At 38.4% G+C, this 23,471-nt stretch overlaps 1 pseudogene; it reads right to left on the bottom strand.

Annotated features, from left to right (window-relative positions):
• The window catches only part of LOC102181942, a 38,403-nt pseudogene continuing 22,917 nt past the window's right edge, over positions 7,986-23,471 (bottom strand).

Here is a 23,471-nt window from a genome sequence, read left to right as displayed (position 1 = left end):
TGGTCTACTTTCTCCTGGGTACAGTCAACTGTGAGTCAATATTGTACCTAATCTCATCATTTCCCCAAACTGTCTTTATCTCAAAAAATCTTACCTCTGCAAAATCAAGAATCTGTTTTGAAATGTCTCTTGATTATTAAATTTTTCTTATCTTGTTTTCCCCATTGATTCATGTAAAAATTCACAAATGAAAATGGCCATGGTGCTACTCCATATTTTCCAACACCTATGAAGATGCTGTGGCTCACCCAGATATTGTTAGGGAAATATTCATGTCCTCCCGTCCAGTTAATTCCTTGAATGATGGACAAATTTGGAAGATTCCCCTAAAACAGTGAGGAGATGGAGACACTCACGAAGATTCTGCAAGACAGTTGTGTTTTCTCAAACCCTGAGTTTGATGAAACAGACTTGAATATACTGAGGAAAAGCATTATGTAACTTTTGGGGACTTCTGAAAGTGAATTCCCATAGGGCCTCATTAAATGTAATATTCTTTGGTTTTTCTTCTCTTATGAATGTGATTCTTAATTGCTAAGACATTAAAAGAAAGCAAATGCTTGTGCCAGGTTTACTCCTTTAGGGTGTACATGGGAGCTCAAGTCATGTCTCCTATCTCACTGGACTTCTCAGAGTAGTTTCCAAGATGCAAGATATCATTGAAAGTTGATCTATGTGGTTATGGCATGCAATTTCTTCTTCCAAGAATTGAAGGACACAATTGAACACCTGAGCTGGTGCTCTAGGAGTCTGACCTAAACATATGAGAAAAGTCCTTGATCTCACCTAATCCAGGAGAAAGTTACTGTGTATATTTACCACGAGGCCCCTTTTGACTAACTGATAGTGCACATCAATAAACAGGAAAACCATCACCACTGAGTAGGACAATGGAGTAACAGTCATTGGATGCTTGCCATGGCAAGTCTCATGGGGTCACCACAAGTAAGTCTGATAATTTCAGTAAGTGGAGAGCAAGTGAACATTAGCAGTCTACTATCCCACTGAGTCATCCATGAGGCTCAAAGTTAATTGCGTGCTGTACTATATATGTCATATGACATTCAAGGGATTGTAGTAATACTTTTAATATTGATACCATAAAATTCTAAGGCCCTGGTTCCCTTGTCGTTTCCTGGTTCCCTGTTGCTTATGAGATTTCTAGTGGTTCAGATGGTAAAGAATCAATGACAAGGGCCATGTTTGAAGTTAAGCAAAGATGTTCATTTGGTGGAATACTACCAACAAACCCCCAAATCACTGTGCTGTTTTTCTACACTATGTTACACTATGGGGAGAAATATGTGATCAGTGTGAAAACATATCACCGAGGGATGGAATTCAGTTGGGGATAATAAAACAAGAGGAAAAGTCTTTCTAAGGAGGGGCTATTTAGGACTGACTAGAGAACAAAAGTGATAATATAGGGTGATAACTAGTTGAAGGGGAACAGGGAAGATGTACACATTGGGAAGAAGCTCTACTGTATCCTTTTTCTGTTTCTTCTCCTATTTTCTTCAGCACAGCTAAAAAAGACAAGGTAGAAACTTCTCAGTCTGACATGCTTGATTACAAAATTCCCTTGATGCAAAAGGGAAGAATCCAAAATGTTCGGATAAAGATACAATATTGTAAAGTAATTAACCTCCAATTAAAATAAAAAAATTTATATTAAAAAAGAATAAATATATGATAAGGTTTATCTAAAAATAAAAAAAGATAAGTGACTGTGATTACTCTATAGTATTCAATGCCATTCCCTAACCCAGTCTGGGATTCACAGGTGGCTCAGCGGTAAAGAATCTATCTGCCAATGCTGGAGACACAGGTTTGATCTGTGGGTTGGGAAGATCCCCTGGAGGAGGATGTGGCAATCCATTCTAGTGGTCTAGAATACTAGAATACTCTAATCCCCAATGTGACATGTCCGTATAGAGCTTCCAGGAGGTAATGCAGGTGCTGGGGAAACTAAAATAGAGGTCGATTTTAGGCTTCAGAAGCAGAATAACAGGCCTCTAACCTTGCCTTGGATCTTCCTGGACACTGACAGATTCTATGCCTACCACAAGCACTGCTAGTCTGGCAGCAGTTTAGATAATAAATAGAGTGGGTCATGGAATTCTTGAGCCCCTGGGGGTCTGATCACCCACTCAGCATTTCAATCAGTCAGTTTAGTCATGTCCAACTCTTTGCAACCCCGTGGACTGCAGCATGCCAGATTTCCCTGTCCATCACCAACTCCTGGAGCTTACTCATGGTTGGTGATGCCATCCAACAATCTCATCCTCTGTCATCCCCTTTTCCTCCTGCCTCCAATATTTCCCAGCATTGGGATCTTTTCAAATAAGGTGGCCAAAGTATTGAAGTTTCAGCTTCAGCATCAGTCCTTTCAATGAATGTTCAGAACTGACTTTCCTTTGTGGTTGATTGGTTGGATCTCCTTGCAGTCCAAGGGACTCTCAAGAGTCTTATCCAACACTACAGTTCAAAAGCATCAGTTCTTTGATGCTCAGCTTTCTTTAAAGTCCAACTCTCACATTTATACCAGACTATTGGAAAAAACACAGCTTTAACTAGACAGGCTTTTGTTGGCAAAATAATGTCTCTGCTTTTTAATATGATGTCTAGGTTTCTCATATCTTTTCTTCCAAGGAGTTTAATGAAATTCTATGACTCACAAGATAAAACAATATTGCAAAATGTTTACATTAAAACCAGGGCTCCTTTTTGTACACAAACCAATTACGATATCAGTTTGAAGCCCAGAAATATAAATGGGAACCCCCAAAATTGCAATTTTAAGTCTCACTCATGGAGTGAACACACCGCCCAACTGGGACTCCAAGTTGCTTTTAATGAGGGAATTCCCAGTGCTATTTAATTCTGATTGTTGGTTGGCCAAATGTGGTGATATATGTGCTGTTATTTCTCTCTATTGTTTCTATGTCTTTTCTTTTAATGACTGTATATTGAAGTCAAATAATCTTATTTAAAAATTGAAATTATTTATTTGTGTGTAATGAATGCACCGGTCATAGCAAACACCCTCTTCCAGCAACACAAGACTCTACACATGGATATCACCAGATGGTCAACACCAAAATCAGATTGATTATATTCTTTGCAGCCAAAGATGGAGAAGCTCTATACAGTCAACAAAAACAAGACCGGAAGCTGACTGTGGCTCAGATCATGAACTCCTTATTGCCAAATTCAGACTTATATTGAAGAAAGTGGGGAAAACCGCTAGACCATTCAAGTATGACCTAAATCAAACACCTTATGATTATACAGTGGAAGTGAGAAATAGATTTAAGGGTCTAGATCTGATAGATAGAGTGCCTGAGGAACTATGGAATGAGGTTCATGACATTGTACAGGAGACAAGGATCAAGACCATCCCCATGGAAAAGAAATGCAAAAAAGCAAAATGGCTGTCTGGGGAGGCCTTACAAATAGCTCTGAAAAGAAGAGAGGCGAAAAGCAAAGGAGAAAAGGAAAGATATAAGCATCTGAATGCAGGGTTCCAAAGAATAGCAAGAGATAAGAAAGCCTTCTTCAGTGATCAATGCAAAGAGATAGAGGAAAAGAACAGAATGGGAAAGACTAGAGAGCTCTTCAAGAAAATTAGAGATACCAAGGGAGCATTTCATGCAAAGATGGGCTCGATAAAGGACGGAAAGGGTCTGGACCTAACAGAAGCAGAAGATATAAGAAGAGGTGGCAAAAATACACAGAAGAACTGTACAAAAAAAGATCTTCACTACCCAGATAATCATGATGACGTGATCACTCATCTAGAGCCAGACATCTTGGAATGTGAAGTCAAGTGGGCCTTAGAAAGCATTACTACAAGCAAAGCTAGTGGAGGTGATGGAATTCCAGTTGAGCTGTTTCAAATCCTGAAAGATGATGCTCTGAAAGTGTTGCACTCAATATGCCAGCAAGTTTGGAAAACTCAGCAGTGCCCGCACGACTGGAAAAGGTCAGTTTTCATTCCAATTCGAAAGAAAGGCAATGCCAAAGAATGCTCAAACTACCGCACAATTGCGCTCATCTCACACGCTAGTAAAGTAAAGCTCAAAATTCTCCAAGCCAGACTTCAGCAATACATGAACCGTGAACTCCCTGATGTTCAAGCTGGTTTTAGAAAAGACAGAGGAACCAGAGATCAAATTGCCAACATCCTCTGGATCATGGGAAAAGCAAGAGAGTTCCAGAAAAACATCTATTTCTGCCTTATTGACTATGCCAAAGCCTTTGACAGTGTGGATCACAATAAACTGTGGAAAATTCTGAAAGAGATACGAATACCAGACCACCTAACCTGCCTCTTGAGAAATCTGTATGCAGGTCAGGAAGCAACAGTTAGAACTGGACATGGAACAACAGATTGGTTCCAAATAGGAGAAGGAGTACGTCAAGGCTGTATATTGTCACCCTGCTTATTTAACTTCTATGCAGAGTACATCATGAGAAACGCTGGACTGGAAGAAACACAAGCTTGAATCAATATTGCCGGGAGAAATATCAATCACCTCAGATATGCAGATGACACCACCCTTATGGCAGAAAGTGAAGAGGAACTCAAAAGCCTCTTGATGAAAGTGAAAGAGGAGAGTGAAAAAGTTGGCTTAAAGCTCAACATTCAGAAAACGAAGATCATGGCATCTGGTCCCATCACTTCATGGGAATTAGATGGGGAGACAGTGCAAACAGTGTCAGACTTTATTTTGGGGGGCTCCAAAATCACTGCAGATGGTGACTGCTGCCATGAAATTAAAAGACGCTTACTCCTTGGAAGAAAAGTTATGACCAACCTAGATAGTATATTCAAAAGCAGAGATATTACTTTGCCAACTAAGGTCCATCTAGTCAAGGCTATGATTTTTCCTGTGGTCATGTACAGATGTGAGAGTTGGACTATGAAGAAAGATTAGCGCCAAAAAATTGATGTGTTTGAACTGTGGTGTTGGAGAAGGCTCTTGAGGGTCGCTTGGATTGCAAGGAGATCCAACCAGTCCATTCTGAAGGAGATCAGCCCTGGGATTTCTTTGGAAGGAATGATGCTAAAGCTGAAGCTCCAGTACTTTGGACACCTCATGCGAAGAGTTGACTCACTGGAAAAGACTCTGATGCCGGGAGTGATTGGGGGCTGGAGGAGAAGGGGACGACCCAGGATGAGATGGCTGTATGGCATCACGGACTCGATGGACGTGAGTCTGAGTGAACTCCGGGAGTTGGTGATGGACAGGGGGGCCTGGTGTGCTGCAATTCATGGGGTCACAAAGAGTCGGACACTACTGAGCGATTGAACTGAACTGAATTGAACTGAATGGTTTCTTTTGATAACAAATCATTTGAACCTGAAACAAATGTAAAAACTTCAGCAAAACAACCATCGAGTCAATCATTTAATAGGATTGGCAGCCTTATAAGAAGAGAAAGAGATCTCTCTCTCTCTCTCTCTCTCTCTCTCTCTCTCTCTCTCTCTCTCTCTCTCTCTCTCCCTTTCTCTCTCTGTTTCTATACTCATGAAAAGGCCATTCGAAGATGCAGCAAGAAAGCAACCACATTCAAGGAAGAGTGTTCTCATCAGAATTCAACCATTTTGGCATCTGATCTCAGACTTCCATCCTCCAGAAATGTGAGAAATAAATTTTGTTTTTTAAGCTGTCCAGTCTCTTGTGTTTGTTACAGCATCCCAAGCTGACTAATGCAATATGTAGCAACCACGTGATGAATGACTGAGCAATGTCCTTTAGACAAATTCCCAAAATGTTCTTCAATTTCTCAGCAATGTATATTTCCATATTAGTCCCTGTCCTTTGATGAGGAGATATTATGGTGTAAGGCATAATATCTTACGATATGAGATATTTTGGTGTAAGGTGTTCTGTGTGCCCTGATTCTGGTTCTGACTCCCGGGAGAAGCTTTCTTTGTTTTCACAGAGTTACACTTCAGGAAGAATTGTCTCCTATAGTAGAATGTCATCTATGTAAATAATCTCTCCCTGGCCAGTCAGTGGGTCTGAAGGCACAGGTACAGTGTTGGTTTTACACAGGGTCCAAGTTTAGGCTTCCTCCAGGCTTTAAGCCAATTCTTTAAGGATGTGATTTCTTCCATCATGTGCTACTGAAATAGGTAATAAGAGGAAACAAATCTACTCTAGTGAAAATGTTTTAAGCCTGGCTGCCACTCAGAAAAAACCTTTCAGGATGCCGGTTGTTTTCACTTGTCACCCTTGAAACAAAGTCTTTCAGAAATATTTTTAAAACAATGTCTTCACAAATACATGCATAAACAATGTACAATATTTCCATCTCCTCGGAAAAGCCCCTCATGGTTTTGTAGTTAGTATGTCCTAAGCCCCTACTTTGGCACAGGCACCACTGATCTGGTTCCGATCACCTTAACATTGATTTTGATTATTGTATACCTTCATAGAAATTGCTTCTCTTATGTGAAGTTTGTGGCATTATTCATTCAAAATAGATTTTTTGAATTAATTTAAATTGTTGTTTGTATTTCCCTGGTGGCTCAGACGGTAAAGTGTCTGCCTACAATGAGAGAGTCCTGGGTTCGATCTCTGGGTCAGGAAGATCCCCTGGAGAAGGAAATGGCAACCTACTCCAGTACCCTTGCCTGGAGAATCCCATGGATGGAAGAGCCTGGTGGGCTACAGCCCATGGGGTTGCACAGAGTCAGACACGACTGAGCGACTTCACTTTGTATCTATAGTTGGGTTACTTTTATTGCTTAGTAGATTTCATCATTTGAATATACAATTTTTTATAATTATGTATCAATGGCTATTTCAGGTTTTTTTTCATTTTATCTATTATGAATAAACTGGATATAAACATTTGTGACCAAGTCTTTGTGTGGACATGTTTTCATTTACCTTAAATGAAAACCTAGGAGCAGAATTGCTGAGTCCTACATGTAAATATGTGGCCTTCTCAGGTGGTACAGCAGTAAATAATTCACCTGCCAATGCAGGAGATGCAAGAGATGTGGGTTCAATCCCTGGGTCAAGAAGATTCCCTGGAGAGAAAAATGGCAACCTACTCCAGTATTCTTGCCTGGAAAATTCCATGGAGAGAGGACCCTGGAGGACTAAAGTCCATTGGGTTGCAAAGAGTTAGGTATGACGGAATGACTAAGCAGGCACACATACCCCGTAAATATGTATACTTTTACAAGAAATAGCCAATTTTTTCAAAGGGTTGGTTCATTTTGTCATCTTATATAAATATATAAAAATTATACTAGTTTTCCATACCTCTGTATTATTTATCCATATTTTTGTGTAACAAATTCTCCCACAAAACTTAGAAAATGTACACACATCAATTATCGTAAAGCTTCTATAAGTCAAGAATCTGGACATGCCTTAGTTGGGTTCTCTGAGCCCTGGTCTCTCACAAGGCTACAATCTACCTGTCAGTCATTGTCGGAAAGTAGATGCAGATTATTGTAAACTTCATCAGATGGTGACTCCAATTGCTTCTCCTGTTGTGGATGTGATATGGTCACAAATTGGATTAACTGAAACCCTGGCCATTAGTGTACAGCCTCTGATAAGTCAAATGATTTGTCATCAAATGAAGGACATATGATCATATGAAGGACAGTTCCTTTCATCTGGTAGAGAAAACATTACACAATGATTCCTCCAGTGAGTCCTGTACTCTTTTAAGGATTCAATTTTCTGTATTATATACTTCTGAAAACTTATGCGGTAAATCCTATTTCCCATACTGAACCCAGAGAATATAATAAGAGATGAAAATTTTAAAGAAAATACAAGAATAAGCCATTGCTTATAATATATGAAAAATGAAAGAAACTGAACCCTGTAAATCACTTAAATTTCAGACTGTCTTTCTGGTCACTGATAATATTAATCATGATTTAGATCTTTTAGGGTTTGAGAACTGTTACTCATGAAAAAGTCTCTATCTTCAGACAAATACTTCCCTTATACCGAGAATGTTTCTCTACTGAAGAGTGTTTTAAGGGCTTGCTTTATGTCTTTGTTTTTAAGGCTGTAGATAAAAGGGTTCAGCATGGGTGTGACCACAATGTACATCACTGAGGCTACTGCAGTTGCCCTGGAGTTTTGTGTGTTGGCAGAGCTAACATACATCCCATGGCTTGTACCATAGAACAAGGAGACAGTTGAGAGGTGAGACACACATGTGGAAAATGCTTTACACTTCCCTCTTGTGGATGAAATTTTCAAAATGGAGGATACAATCTTAGAGTAAGAGAAAAGGATACCAGTGAGTGGAACAATAACCAGAACTCCACTTGCAAAATACATCAGGTCATTAAGGAAAGTGTCAGAACAAATAAGCTGAACCACCTCATAAAGTTCACACACACACAAAAAAAGGTGAATTTCCAATTTTGTGCAAAAAGAGAGTTGCAAAATCATTAAGCCATGTAACAGAGAGTTGAGGACACTCACTATCCAGGATGTCAGAAGCAAGAGGTCACAAAACTCAGGTTTCATGATGATCATGTACTGCAATGGGTGACAGATGGCTGCAAACTGGTCATAAGCCATCACAGTCAAGAGGATGTTGTCTAATATCCCAAAAAGCATGAAAAAAATACATCTGTATGATTCAGCCTTCATAGGTGATAACTTGATTCTGAGTCTGGATGTTCCACAGCATCTTTGGGATGGTGGTAGAGGTGAAACAGATGTCTGGAAAAGATACGTTGAAGAGAAAGAAGTACCTGGTATGTGGAGTAGGGCGTCGGTGATAATGGCCAAGATGATGAGAAGATTCCCAATGAAAGTGACCGGGTACATGAACTGGAAGAGCCAAAAGAGGAGAGGCTGTAATAATACCTCTTCTGAGAGTCCCAGGAGGATAAACTCTGAAATACGAGTTTGGTTTCACGTAGCCAGTGAAACTGCAGAAATAGAAACAGGAACAGTGCAAATTTAGCTAAAAGAAGCCATAAAGAAATTAACAGAGAAGGAAGCAAGATATTTTTCAGTAGGTGAATGGATATGTAAACTTTGGAACATTCAAACAATGCACTATGGTGTCACTGAGTCTGCTGCATTTGAAGCAGACTTGATAAGGTCAGCAGAAGTCTTCTATAGGATAAATCTATTAGTTTGCTTTCCTCTGAGAATTCCAGTTTTTAGTTCAAGTATCCTAATGGGGTAGCCGTGTCTAGGGATCTCAAGAACGAGTCAGACGTTAAGCAGGGAACTTTACAAGTCTTCTTCTATGTGTATGAAACGAGATAGAAAATACAGAGAAGGAGAGAGAAATGAAATAGACAAAAAGGGAGAAAAAGAAACAAAAGACTGTATTCCACTGAAAGAAGAAGTGATGGGGAATCAACTTCTTTGAGTGATAGCAGTATTATACATCTATCTTATAGCTCCCTGAATGCCCCCAGTAATAATAATATGAATACCCAACTAGATAAATATTTTCAATCTTTATGACCTAAAATGATTCATAGCCTCACACTACCATTTATCCTCACACTACTATTTATTTGTATAAATAAAGGTCAGTAAATAATTTTAAATACATATAGAAAAAGTGATAGAAATAAAACAAAACATCTTAAAACTTATTTTTTTTCAAAATCCAGTGACCTGGGAAAATATTTTGATAGATGAAACAGTTATTTTTAAAATATTGCTTAAATGATAGTGAATTCTAGCAAAAACTTCAGAAAGAAATTATTTCCATTCCCCATAATATTTCCAGAAAGTAGAAGCAGTTAAAATAGTTCCTAACTCATTCTGTAAAGCCAGCCTTAACTAACAGAAAACTAGGTTAGCATATTACAGGAAAAGAAAACTACAGAACAATATATAATTCACAAATATAGGTACAGAAGTCCTCAACAAAATATTAGCAAATCAAAACAAGCAATAGAGAGAATTTTACACCAAGACTAAGAAGAATTTATTCCAGGTATGCAGGATAGGTTCAAAATTTGAATATAAATGTAATCTATTCCTTCCTTCAGGTAACAATTCAGTTAACTTTAAATTTTATTAATAATCTCATGTTAACTTTTAAAATACTAAAATGAAAAAAAGAAAATCAATGTAATCAGCCATGTCAAGAAGCTAAACAAGAGAGATCATATCAATTGGTACAGAAAGAGCAGTTGACAAAATCCAACAAACATTCATTAAAAAAAAAAAAATCAGTAGATTGAGAATAGGAACTTCTTCAGTTTGGTAGAGAACATGTGACAGAAAACCAATAACTAAGATCCTACTTGATGGTGAGAAAGTGTCACAAAGACCATTCACAAAAATTATCTCAAAAGATATCATATACCCAAAACAAAAAAAAACTTAAGTCTTCTAGAAGAAATCACTGAGGGAAATCTAGAGCGTCTTAGGTTTCAAAAGCTTTTAGATACAGCACAAAAATAATAATTCATGAAAAAAATAGGTTGTATTTCATTAAAATAAAAACTAAAAAACTTTCTGCTTTACAAAAGGCATTGTTAAGAGAAACAATAGATAAACCACAGTCTTTGAAAAAGTACATGAAAAGCATGTATCTAATAAAGGACTTGTGTCCCCAAAATACATAGAACTCGTAAATTCAACAAAGAATCAAATAACTCAATTTAAAAATGGGCTAAAGGTCTGAAGGGCTTCCCAGGTGGCATTAGTGGTAAAGAACCCTCCTGCCAACACAGGAGACAGATGGGGGTTTGATCCCTGGGTCAGGAAGATCCCCTGGAGGAGGGCATGGCAACCCACTCCAGTGTTCTTGCCTGCAGAATCCCATGGACAGAGGAGCTTGACAAGCTACAGTTCGTGGAGTTGCAAAGACTCAGACACGACTGAAGTGACTTCACACCCATGAACACAAAGACATCTCACCAGAGAAGAAACACTGATGGTAAGAAAGTTTCTGGGAAAATGCACAGCATCATTTATCATTTAGATAATTAGAATCTACAACAATGAGATACCAATATATACCAATTAGAATGGCTCAAAACAAAACAAAAAAATTGACGTACCAATTGCTGACAAGTAGCCTGGAAAATCCCATGGAAGGAGGAGCCTGGTGGGCTGCAATCCATGGGGTTGCTAAGAGTGGGGCAAAACTGAGTGACTTCACTTTCACTTTCATGCATTGGAGAAGGAAATGGCAACCCACTCCAGTATTCTTGCCTGAAGAATCCCAGGGACAGAGGAGCCTAATTGGCTGCCATCTATGGGGTCGCACAGAGTCGGACACGACTGAAGCAACTTAGCAGCAGCAGCGACAGCAGTTGGAGCAACACAAACTCTCATTCATTGTTAGTAGGATTAAAAAATAGTATAGCCATTTAGGATAGTTTGGTAGATTCCTCTGAAGCTAAGTATAATCTCACCATACAATCCAGCAGTATTACTACTAGGTATCTGCGTGCTTACATAGTTATTCAGTCATGTCCGACTCTTTGCGACCCCACGGACTGTAGCCCAGCAGGCTCCTCTGATCTCAGAATTTTTCAGTCAAGAATAATGGAGTGGATTGCCATTTCCTCCTCCAGGATATCTTCCCAACCTAGGAATCAAAACCACGTCTCCTGCACCTCCTGCATTGACAGGCAAATTCTTTACTACTCTGACACCTGGGAAGCACTACTAAGTTATATACCCAAGTAGTCCAAAACTTATGTCCACACAAAATCTTCATTCATGAAAGCAGCTTTATTCATGGTCTCTAAAACTGAAAATGACCAAGATGCCCTTCAATTAAGTAAATGTATAAACACACTGTTTTATGCCTGTACAATGTAATATTTCTCAGTGATAAAAAGAAACTAACAGCCCCCAAAAAGACATGAAAATATCTTAAATGCTTGTCTTTTAATGAAAGAAGCCAGACAGAAAGTTTAAGTTTCTGTGACTCCAAGGAAGAAAGGGTTGAAAGGGTAAAAGAAAGAGATTTTTCAGAGTGGTGAAACTATTCTATAAGATACTGTAATTGTGAACATGTGACATTATGTATTTGCTAAAATGCATTAAACTTTATAGCACAAAGGGTAAACCTTAATGTATGCAAATAAAGACATCATTTAGAAGGTTCACAAATTCCAGGATGGAATGCAGAATGTGGGCAAAAATATCTAATTGTATTCAAGTGAATGAGACACCTTCACTGAAAGAAGAGGGGGAAACAATGTTGAACTAAGTAATATTGGAAATGAGTTCAGTTCGGCTCAGTTCAGTCTCTCAGTCGTGTCCGACTCTTTGCAACCCCATGGACATGCCAGACTTCCCTGTCCATCATCAACTCCCGGAGCTTACTCAGACTCATGTCCCTAGAGTTGGTGATGCCATCCAACCATCTCATCCTGTCATCCCCTTCTCTCCAGCATTAGGATCTTTTCAAATAAGGTGGTCAAAGTATTGAAGTTTCAGCTTCAGCATCAGTCCTTCCAACAGGAATGTTCAGGACTGAACTTCCCTTAGGATGGACTAGTTGGATCTCCTTGCAGTCCAAGGGACTCTCAAGAGTCTTCTCCAACACCACAGTTCAAAAGGATCAATTCTTCAGTGCTCAGATTTCTTTATAGTTTAACTCTCACATCCATACATGACTACTGGAAAAACCATAGCTTTGACTAGACAGACCTTTGTTGACAAAGTAATGTCTCTGCTTTTTTATAGTAGAGATTATAAAATTAAAGGCAAAAGAATTGTACATAATTACTGTAATCAAGTTGATAAAGTTGTATTCCACCATAATATAGATTAACAATTATTATGCTTCTATTATACTGGAACAGAACAATTAAGTGGATGATAGATGGGAAAACCCAGGATCTCAGTATTGCAGTGGTGTTTACACATAAGAAGGGGGACTGGGTTGGAGTAAGTTTTATGATAATAAATTTGAGTTAGAGACATAAATACACAGATTATATATATATAGATACATACACAGATCAGTATATTCCTTTCCTGGTAGTTCAGTGGTAAAGAATCTGCTTACCAATGCAGGAGACCTGGGTTTAATCCCTGGGTCAGGAAGATCCCCTAGAGGAGAGCATGGCAACCCACCCCAGTGTTCTTGCCTGAAGAATCTCATGGACTGAGAAACCTGGCAGGTTACAGTCCATAGGAACCCAAAGAGTGGGAGCAACTGAGTGACAAAACGTGTGTGCATGCACACAAGTTAGTATACACACATGTTGTTATTTAGTTGCTAAGTCACATCCAAACCTTTAGTGATGCCGTGGACAGTAGCTCACCAAACTCCTCTGTCCATGGGATTTCCCAGCCAAGAATACTGGAATGGGTTGCCATTTCTTCCTCTAGGTCATCTTCTCTGCCCAGGAAGTTAAACCTGTGTTTCCTACATTGCAAGCAGATTCTTTACCACTGAGCCATCATGGAAGCCAAGAACATATACATATATCTCCTTGTTTGTCAACTAGAGGGCCTAAAGACTCCAGTAGAAACAAATAACTGGAGTCCAGATTTGTTTTTGTTTATTAGTTTGTTTTGGCTGTGTTGCACAATATGTGGGATCTTAGTTCTCTGCCCAGAGTTCTTAGTTCCCCAACCAGGGATCTAACTCCCCTGCACTGGAAGCTTTGAGTCTTAACCACTGAACCACCAGGAAAGTCCCAGATCTTGATTTCTAATACAATTAACCAACAGAATGAGCAAGGATTTCTTGGAGGAATGACTATTTTTAGGCCTGGAGCTGGAAATATGCAAGATGAACCTGGATCATATTATAGTGCCATAAATAAGATAGAATTAAAAAAAAAAAAAACTTTGTCATAATGGGGACATATAATATCAAAGGGACATAGGAGCCATCTGAAAGAACTCCTAATGACCAAAATTATCTTTTTAAAAAGATGTAACTACAGAAGAAATGTAGCTAAACTGGACTTGATGAAGATGGAGAATTTCTTCAATTCATCAAAAGACACCATTGAGAGAGTAAGAATAAGAAGATAGTTTCAATGCCAATATTTTACAAAAAAAAATCTAAAATATACAAAGAACTCCTATAGCTCTAGTAATTTTCTGGTGGAGTCTTAAGGGTTTTCTATGTAGAGGATCATGTCATCTGCAACAGTGAGAGTTTTACTTCTTCTTTTCCAATTTGGATTCCTTCTATTTCTTTTTCTGCTCTGATTGCTGTGGCCAAAACTTCCAGAACTATGTTGAATAGTAGCAGTGAAAGTGAGCACCCTTGTATTGTTCCTGACTTTAGGGGAAATGCTTTCAATTTTTTACCATTGAGAATAATGTTTGCTGTGGGTTTGTCATATATAGCTTTTAATTTGTTGAAGTATGTTCCTTCTATTCCTGCTTTCTGGAGAGTTTTTATCATCAATGTATGTTGAATTTTGTCAAAGGCCTTCTCTGCATCTATTGAGATAATCATATGGCTTTTATTTTTCAATTTGTTAATGTGGAGAATTACATTGATTGATTTGTGGATATTGAAGAATCCTTGCGTCCCTGGGATAAAGCCCACTTGGTCATGGTGTATGATCTTTTCAATGTGTTGTTGGATTCTGATGACAAATGGATAAGAAAGCTGTGGTACATATACACAATGGAGTATTACTCAGCCATTAAAAAGAATACATTTGAATCAGTTCTAATGCGGTGGATGAAACTGGAGCCGATTATACAGAGTGAAGTAAGCCAGAAAGAAAAACACCAATACAGTATACTAACACATATATATGGAATTTAGAAAGATGGTAATGATAACCCTGTATGCGAGACAGCAAAAGAGACACAGATGTATAGAACAGACTTTTGGATTCTGTGGGAAAGGGAGAGGGTAGGATGATTTGGGAGAATGGCATTGAAACATGTATGCTATCATGTAAGAAACGAATTGCCAGTCTAGGTTCAATACAGGATACAGGATGCTTGGGGCTGGTGCACTGGGATGACTCAGAGAGATGATATGGGGAGGGTGGTGGGAAGGGGGTTCAGGATTGGGAACTCATGTACACCCATGGCAGATTCATGCTGATGTATGGCAAAACCAATACAGTATTGTAAAGTAAAAAAATAAAATAAAAGAATAAATAAATAAATAAAATATACAAAGAACTCCTATAAACAGAAAATAAATACAACCAAATGGAAAGTTTTGGCCACAGAAGATATGCAAATGATCAATATGTGTATGAACTTGTGTGAAACATTGTTAGTCATCAGAAAAGGGAAAATGGAAATCACACACACACAAAAGTCACTAAGTGCAATGTTGTTTCTTGTATTTGATTATCAAATAGGAAAAGAATATTAGTGAAGGGAAATGGTGAAATCCAAATAAAGTCTATAGTTTGGCTAATAATTACATATTTCTCATGGTTTTCATCAATATTAATTTCTAACTGTTGACCAAAGTATCATTGTTCTGTAATACTTTAACACAGGAAAACTTGGGTGAAAGACATACAGGAATTTTCTCTACCAACTTTGCAGCTTTTCTAGAAATACAAAATTATTCTGAAATAATGTTTATTTTTGGAAATGTTTTTAAATCTACTACACACTCATACATATTCACAAGAATAACAAAAATTTAAATGATGGAAAACAGTAAGCATAACAGAACATGTGGAAACTGGAACTCATACATTGATGATAGAAATAAAAACAGGCAACCCTCTTTTAAAAAATTATTCAGCAGTGTCTACAAAAATTATATCTACACTCTGATCCATCAATTTCATTCTTAAAAAAAACAAAGAATTGAATGCATAACTGCACAAAAGATGTACAAGTTTGTTCATTGCAGCTTGATTTATAGTAACAACAGTAAAAAAAAAAAAAAAAAAAAAAAAAAAACTGGTAACAACCCAAATGACAATGAATCAAGTGAATAAATAAACTGCAGTGCTTTCACACAATGGAGTGCTACCCAAAATTAGAAAAGGACAAAGTATGTTACACACTAATATGGGTGGTTATCACAAACGTAACACTGAGTAAAAGAAACCAGACACAGAAGACATATGCTGTTTGTATTCATTTATAAAAGATTTTTTTAAAAAATATTAACAGATATAGTTAATCTATGGGCTTAGAAATTAAAGTGAAGTGAAAGAGTCTCAGTAATGTGGGATTCTTCGTGACCCCATGGACTGTGAAGCCTGCCAGGCTCCTCTGTCCATGGAATCCTTTAAGCAAGAATATTGGAATTGATTGCCTTTCTCTTCTCCAGGGGATCTTCCTGACTCGCAGATCAAACCCAGGTCTCCCAAACTGCAGGCAGATTCTTTATCAGCTGAGGCACAAGGGAAGCTGTTGGTGACTTAAAAAAAAAAAAAAAAGGAATAAATTACAAGTTAAGAGGAGGAATGAGAAAGGGTTTTTCTTGGGCAGTGCCAAATTGTTTCCTGATAATAGCATTGACTATGTACAATCAGCAAAAACAAGACCAGGAGCTGACTTTGGCTCAGATCATGAACTTCTTATTGCCAAATTCAGACTGAAATTGAAGAAAGTGGAGAAAACCACTAGACCATTCAGGTATGACTTAATCAAATCCCTTAAGACTATACAGTGGAAGTGAGAAATAGATTTAAGGAACTAGATCTGATAGACAGAGTACCTGATGAACTATGGACAGAGGTTCATGACATTGTACAGGAGACAAGAATCAAGACCATCATCAAGAAAAAGAAATGCAAAAAAGCAAAGTGGTTGCCTGAGAAGACCTTACAAATAGCTGTGAAAAGAAGGGAATCAAAAAGCAAAGGAGAAAAGGAAAGATATAAGCATCTGAATGCAGAACTTCAAAGAATAGCAAGGAGAGATAAGAAAGCCTTTCTCAGTGATCAAGGCAAAGAAATAGAGGAAAACAACGGAATGGGCAAGACTAGCCATCTCTTCAAGAAAATTAGAGGTATCAAGGGAACATTTCATGCAAAGATGGGCTCAATAAAGGACAGAAATGTAAAGGGACATAACAGAAGCAGAAGATATTAAGAAGAGGTGGCAAGAACGCACAGAAGAACTGTACAAAAAAGATCTTCGTGACCAAGATAATCACGATGGTGTCATTATTCACCTAGAGCCAGACATCCTGAAATGGGAAATCAAGCGGGCCTTAGGAAGCATCACTACGAATAAAGCTAGTGGAGGTGATGGAATTTCAGTTGAGCTATTTCAAATCCTGAAAGATGATGCTGTGAAAGTGCTGCACTCAATATGCCAGCAAATTTGGAAAACTCAGCAGTGGCCACAGGACTGGAAAAGGTCAGTTTTCATTCCAATCCCAAAGAAAAGCAGTGCCAAAGAATGCTCAAACTACTGCACAATTGCATTCATCTCACACGCTAGTAAAGTGATGCTGAAAATTCTCAAAGCCAGGTTTCAGCATTACGTGAACTGTGAACTTCCAGATGTTCAAGCTGGTTTTAGAAAAGGTAGAGGAACCAGAGATCAAATTGCCAACATCTACTGGATCATCAAAAAAGCATGAGAATTCCAAAAAAAAACACATCCATTTCTGCTTTATTGACAATGCAAAAGCCTTTGACTGTGTGGATCACAATAAACTGTGGAAAATTCTTCAAGAGATGGGAATACCAGACCACCTGACCTACCTCTTGAGAAATCTGTATGCAAGTCAGGAAGCAAAAGTTAGAACCGGACATGGAGCAACAGACTGGCTCCAAATAGGAAAAGGAGTACATCAAGGCTGTGTATTGTCACCCTGCTTATTTAACTTATATGCAGAGTACATCATGAAAAATGCTGGACTGGAGACAGCACAAGCTAGAATCAAGATTGCCGGGAGAAATATCAAGAATCTCAGATATGCAGATGACACCACCCTTATGGCAGAAAGGGAAGAAGAACTAAAAAGCCTCTTGATGAAAGTGAAAGAGGAGAGTGAAAAAGTTGGCTTAAAGCTCAACATTCAGAAAACGAAAATCATGGCATCTGGTCCCATCACTTCATGGCAAATAGATGGGGAAATAGTGGAAAGAGTGGCTGACTTTATTTTCCTGGGCTCCAATATGACTGCAGATGGTGACTGCAGCCATGAAATTAAAAGACGCTTACTCCTTGGAAGGAAAGTTGTGACCAACCTAGATAGCATATTGAAAAGCAGAGACAATACTTTACCAACAAAGATCTGTCTAGTCAAGGCTATGGTTTTTCCAGTGGTCATGTATGGATGTGAGTTGGACTATACAGAAAGCTGAGCGCTGAAGAATTGATGCTTTTCAACTGTGATGATCTCTTGAGAGTCCCTTGGACTGCAAGGAGATACAACCAGTCCATCCTAAAGAAATCAGTCCTGGGTGTTCACTGGAAGGACTGATGAAGCTGAAACTCCAATACTTTGGCCTCTGATGCGAAGAGCTGACTCATTTCAAAAGACCCTGATGTCAGGAAAGATTGAGAGCAGGAGGAGAAGGGGACGACAGAGGATGAGATGGTTGGATGGCATCACCGACTCAATGGACATGGGTTTGGGTAAACTCCGGTAGTTCGTGATGGACAGGGAGGCCTTGCGTGCTGTAATTCATGGGGTCGCAGAGTCAGACATGACTGAGAGACTGAACTGAACTGAACTGAACTGATGTGTGTTCATTATATGATAACCCATTAACACATTTAAAAATGTAGGATACATTTTTCCTAGTCTTGAAATCTTTATTATAGTACAACTTAATATCCCAGTTATTATACCTTTTTATTAATCATACTGGAGTATACTTGCTTTATATGTTGCTTTAGTTTCTGCTGTACAGCAAAGTCAATCATTTATATGTATCTGCTCTTTTTTATACTTCCTTCCAATTTAGGTCACTACAAAGCATTGAGTTCCCTGTGTTATACAGTAGGTTCTCATTAGTTATCTACTTTATACATATTGTTGTCCAGTAGCTAAGTCGTGTCCAACTTTTTGTGACCCCAGAGAATACAAGCACACCAGACTCCTCTGTTCTCCACTATCTCCCTGAGTTTGCTCAGATTCATGACCATTGAGTTGGTGATGCTATCGAACCATCTCATCTTGCAACATCCTTTCCTCCTTTTGCCTCAATCTTTCCCAGAATCAGAGTCTTTTCCAATGACTCCAATGAATATCCAGGGTTTATTTCCTTTAGGATTGAGTGGTTTGACCTCCTGTAGTCCAAGGGATTCTCAAGAGTCTTCAACACCACAATTCAAAAGCATCAATTCTTCCAAGCCTATCATCCTTAGTGGACTAGCTCTCACATCCACACATAATTACTTGACCAGCTTATACATCTGTAAATTCTTAATTAAAGTATTTCTGAAGCCTAGCTTGCAGGATTTTGAGCATAATCTTGCTAGCATATGAAATGAGTGCAGTTGTACAGTAGTTTGAACATTCTTTGGGATTGCCCTTCTTTGGGACTGGAATGAAAACTGACCTTTTCCAGTTCTATGGCCACTGTTGACTTTTCCAAATTTGCTGACATATTGAATGAAGCACTTTGAAAGCATCTTTTAAGATTTTAAATAGCTCTGCTGGAACTCCATCACCTACACTAGATTTTTTTGCAGTAATTCTTCCCAAGGCCCACTTGACTTTACACTCCAGGATGTCCAGTTCTAAAGGAGTGACCCATCATTATCTGGGTCATTAAGACCTTTCTTGTGTAGTTCTTCTGTGCAATCTTACCACCTCTTCTTAATACATATTACACAGAACATAATACATAGTAGTGTTTGTACATCAAAAGGACCAGACTAGTGCCATTACCAGAGAAGCAGATGGACCTAGAGTTATAGAGTGAAGTAACTCACAGAGAGAAAAACAGATGTTGTGTTAATATAGTCACTTATATGTGGAATCTAGAAAAGTGGCACAGATGAACTTATTTGAAAAGTAGAAATAGAGTCACAGATATAGCAAATAAACTTATAGCTACTGAGTGGGGAAGAGAGTGGGATGTATTAAGAAACTGGGATTGCCATGTAGAATTCACTTTAATCAGGACATTTTTATTGGTTTATAGCATTATATGTTTTATGTATTGATATATTTCAACTTCTGAATACACAACATTTGACAACAACAGATGGTGTACTTTCCATTCATCACCACCCTCTTGAACTCTCTTACCTATTTTTCCCTCCCCCTACTCCTTTTCCTCTTTAGATCCATTACTTTGTTGTCTTATACATGTGTTTAAAATATTATACAATGGAGTATTACTCAGCCATTAAAAAGAATACATTTGAATCAGTTCTGATCAGATGGATGAAACTGGAGCCGATTATACAGAGTGAAGTAAGCCAGAAAGAAAAACACCAATACAGTATACTAACACATATATATGGAATTTAGAAAGATGGCAATGATGACCCTGTATGCAAGACAGCAAAAAAGACACAGATGTGTATAGCAGACTTTTGGACTCAGAGGGAGAGGGAGAGGGTGGGATGATTTGGGAGAATGGCATTGAAACATGTATACTATCATGTAAGAATCGAATTGCCAGTCTATGTCCAATGCAGGATACAGCATGCTTGGGGCTGGTGCACGGGGATGACCCAGAGGGATGTTGTGGGGAGGGAGGTGGGAGGGGGGTTCATGTTTGGGAACGCATGTATACCCGTGGTGGATCCATGTCAATGTATGGCAAAACCAATACAATATTGTAAAGTAAAATAAAGTAAAAAATAAAAATAAAATTAAAATTAAAAAATATTATACTTTAATAAATTTCTAAAATTTAGATAAATAGACAAAATTTTTAGAAACCATGATTCATCACAATTAATACTAAAAAAAGATACAGAAGGTTTGCAGCACTATAATTTTCTCTAGCTTTACTGAGGTATAATTGACAAATTAAAATTGTATATATTTAAAAGTTTGCTGGGAGAAATATCAATAACCTTAGATATGCAGATGACACCACCCTTATGGCAGAAAGTGAAGAGGAGCCTCTTGATGAAAGTGAAAGAGGAGAGTGAAAAAGTTGGCTTAAAGCTCAACATTCAGAAAACAAAGATCATGGCATCTGGTTCCATCACTTCATGGGAAATAGATGGGGAAACAGTGGAAACAGTGTCAGACTTTATTTTGCGGGGCTCCAAAATCACTGCAGATGGTGACTGCAGTGATGAAATTAAAAGACGCTTACTCCTTGGAAGAAAAGTTATGAGCAACCTAGATAGCATATTCAAAAGCAGAGACATTATTTTGCCGACTAAGGTCCATCTAGTCAAGGCTATGGTTTTTCCAGTGGTCATGTATGGATGTGAGAGTTGGACTGTGAAGAAGGTTGAGCACCAAAGAATTGATGCATTTGAACTGTGGTGTTGACGAATACTCTTAAGAGTCCCTTGGACTGCCAGGAGATCCAACCAGTCCATTCTGAAGGAGATCAACCCTGGGATTTCTTTGGAAGGGATGATGCTAAAGCTGAAGCTCCAGTACTTTGGCCACCTCATGCGAAGAGTTGACTCATTGGAAAAGACTCTGATGCTGGGAGGGATTGGGGGCAGGAGAAGGGGACGACTGAGGTTGAGATGGCTGGATAGCATCACTGACTTGGACGTGAGTCTGAGTGAACTCCGGGAGTTGGTGATGGACAGGGAGGCCTGGCATGCTGCGATTCATGGGGTCACAAAGAGTCGGACACGACTGAGCGACTGAACTGAACTGAACTAAAGTTGTACAACATGATCCTTTGATATATATATATACATTATAAAATGACTATCACAATCAAGATAATTAACATAGCCATCACCTCATATAGTTCTTTTTCATTTGTTTTCTTTTGTGAGAACAATTAAAATTTCCTCTCTGATATGCTCAGCATCACTCATTATTAGAGAAATATAAATCAAAACTATAGTGAGATATCACTTCATCCCAGATAGAATGGCCATAATCAAAAATTCCAAAACAACAAGGGCTAGAAAGGGCGTGGAGAAAAGGGAATCCTCCTACACTGCAAGTCAAAATGTAAATTGATACAGCCACTATAGAAGACAGTATGGAGATTCCTTAAATAATTAAGAATAAAACCACCATATGATCCAGCAATACCACTTCTAGGCATATACCCTGAAAAAAACAAAACTGAAAAAGACACATGTATCCACAAAGTTCATTGCAGCACTATTTACAATAGCCAGGAGTTGGAAGCAACTAGATGTCCATCGACAAATGAATAGATAAAGAATTTGTGGCACATATATACAATGGAATACTACTCAGCAATAAAAAGGAACACATTTGAGTCAGTTCTAATGAGGTGGATGAACCTAGAGGCTATTATACAGCATGAAACAAATATCCTATATTAATGCATATATATGGAATCTAGAAGAATGGTACTGACAAATCTGTTTACAGAACAGCAATGGAGACACAGACATAGAGAACAGACTCATGGACAAGGGTGGGGAAGAAGAGGGAGAGGATGAGTTAAATGGAGAGAGTAGTACGGATGCATATACACTAACATATGTACAGAGATAGCCAATGGGAATTTCTCTGACTCAGGGAACTCAGACTTGGGCTGTACAAAAACCAAGAGGGATGGGAATAAGTGGGAGATGGGAGGAAGATTCAAGGAGGGGACATATGTACACCTATGGTTATTAATTCATGTTGATGTATGACAGAAATCAAACCAATATTGTAAACCAATTATCAATCAATTAAAAATAAATAAAGATTTTTTAAAATTTCCTCTCTGAGAAAATTTCAAGTATATAATTATATACTTGAAACTCCGTAAGTAAAGTCGCTCAGTCGTGTCCGACTCTTTGCAACCCCGTGGACTGTAGCCCACGAGGCTCCTCCATCCATCGGATTCTCCGGGCAAGAATATTAAAGTGGGTTGCCATTTCCTTCTCCAGGGAATCTTCCCGACCCAGGGATCAAACCCAGGTCTCCCACATTGCAGACAGACTCTTTAACCTCTGAGCCACCAGGGAAATCCATATAATTATGTAACAGTATAATTATTATCTATTATAACCATACTATACATCACCAGAACTTATTTACCCTGCATAAATAAAATTTCATGACCTTTAAAAATCAAAACTTCTCAATCTCCCCAACTCCCAGCTCCTGTTAACAAACAGAGACTTTAACACCTCACTAACACTGATCAGAGAAATCATCCAGACAGAAGGTCATTAAAGCGACGGAAGTCCTAAATGCCACAATAGAGCAATTGGGGACCTAACTGATATTTACAATACATTATATGCCAAAAGAACCAGAGTACACAATCCTCTTTAGGAATGTACATAGAACATTCTCCAGGATAGATCACATGAGTGTATATCTGTCTGATCAGTTGCGTCCTACTCTTTGTGATCATATAGACTGTAGCCCACCAGGGTCTTCTCTCCATGGGATTTTCCAGGCAAGAATACTGGAGGGATAAGCTACATGTCACAAAACAAGCCTCAATAAGTTTAAGAGGATAGAAAATGTATCAAACA

Source organism: Capra hircus, chromosome 7 (genome assembly GCF_001704415.2).
Source record: "Capra hircus breed San Clemente chromosome 7, ASM170441v1, whole genome shotgun sequence".
Lineage (NCBI taxonomy): Eukaryota > Metazoa > Chordata > Mammalia > Artiodactyla > Bovidae > Capra > Capra hircus.
The sequence above is the reverse complement of the archived record's forward strand: the minus strand, read 5'-3'. Positions and strand labels throughout refer to the sequence as shown.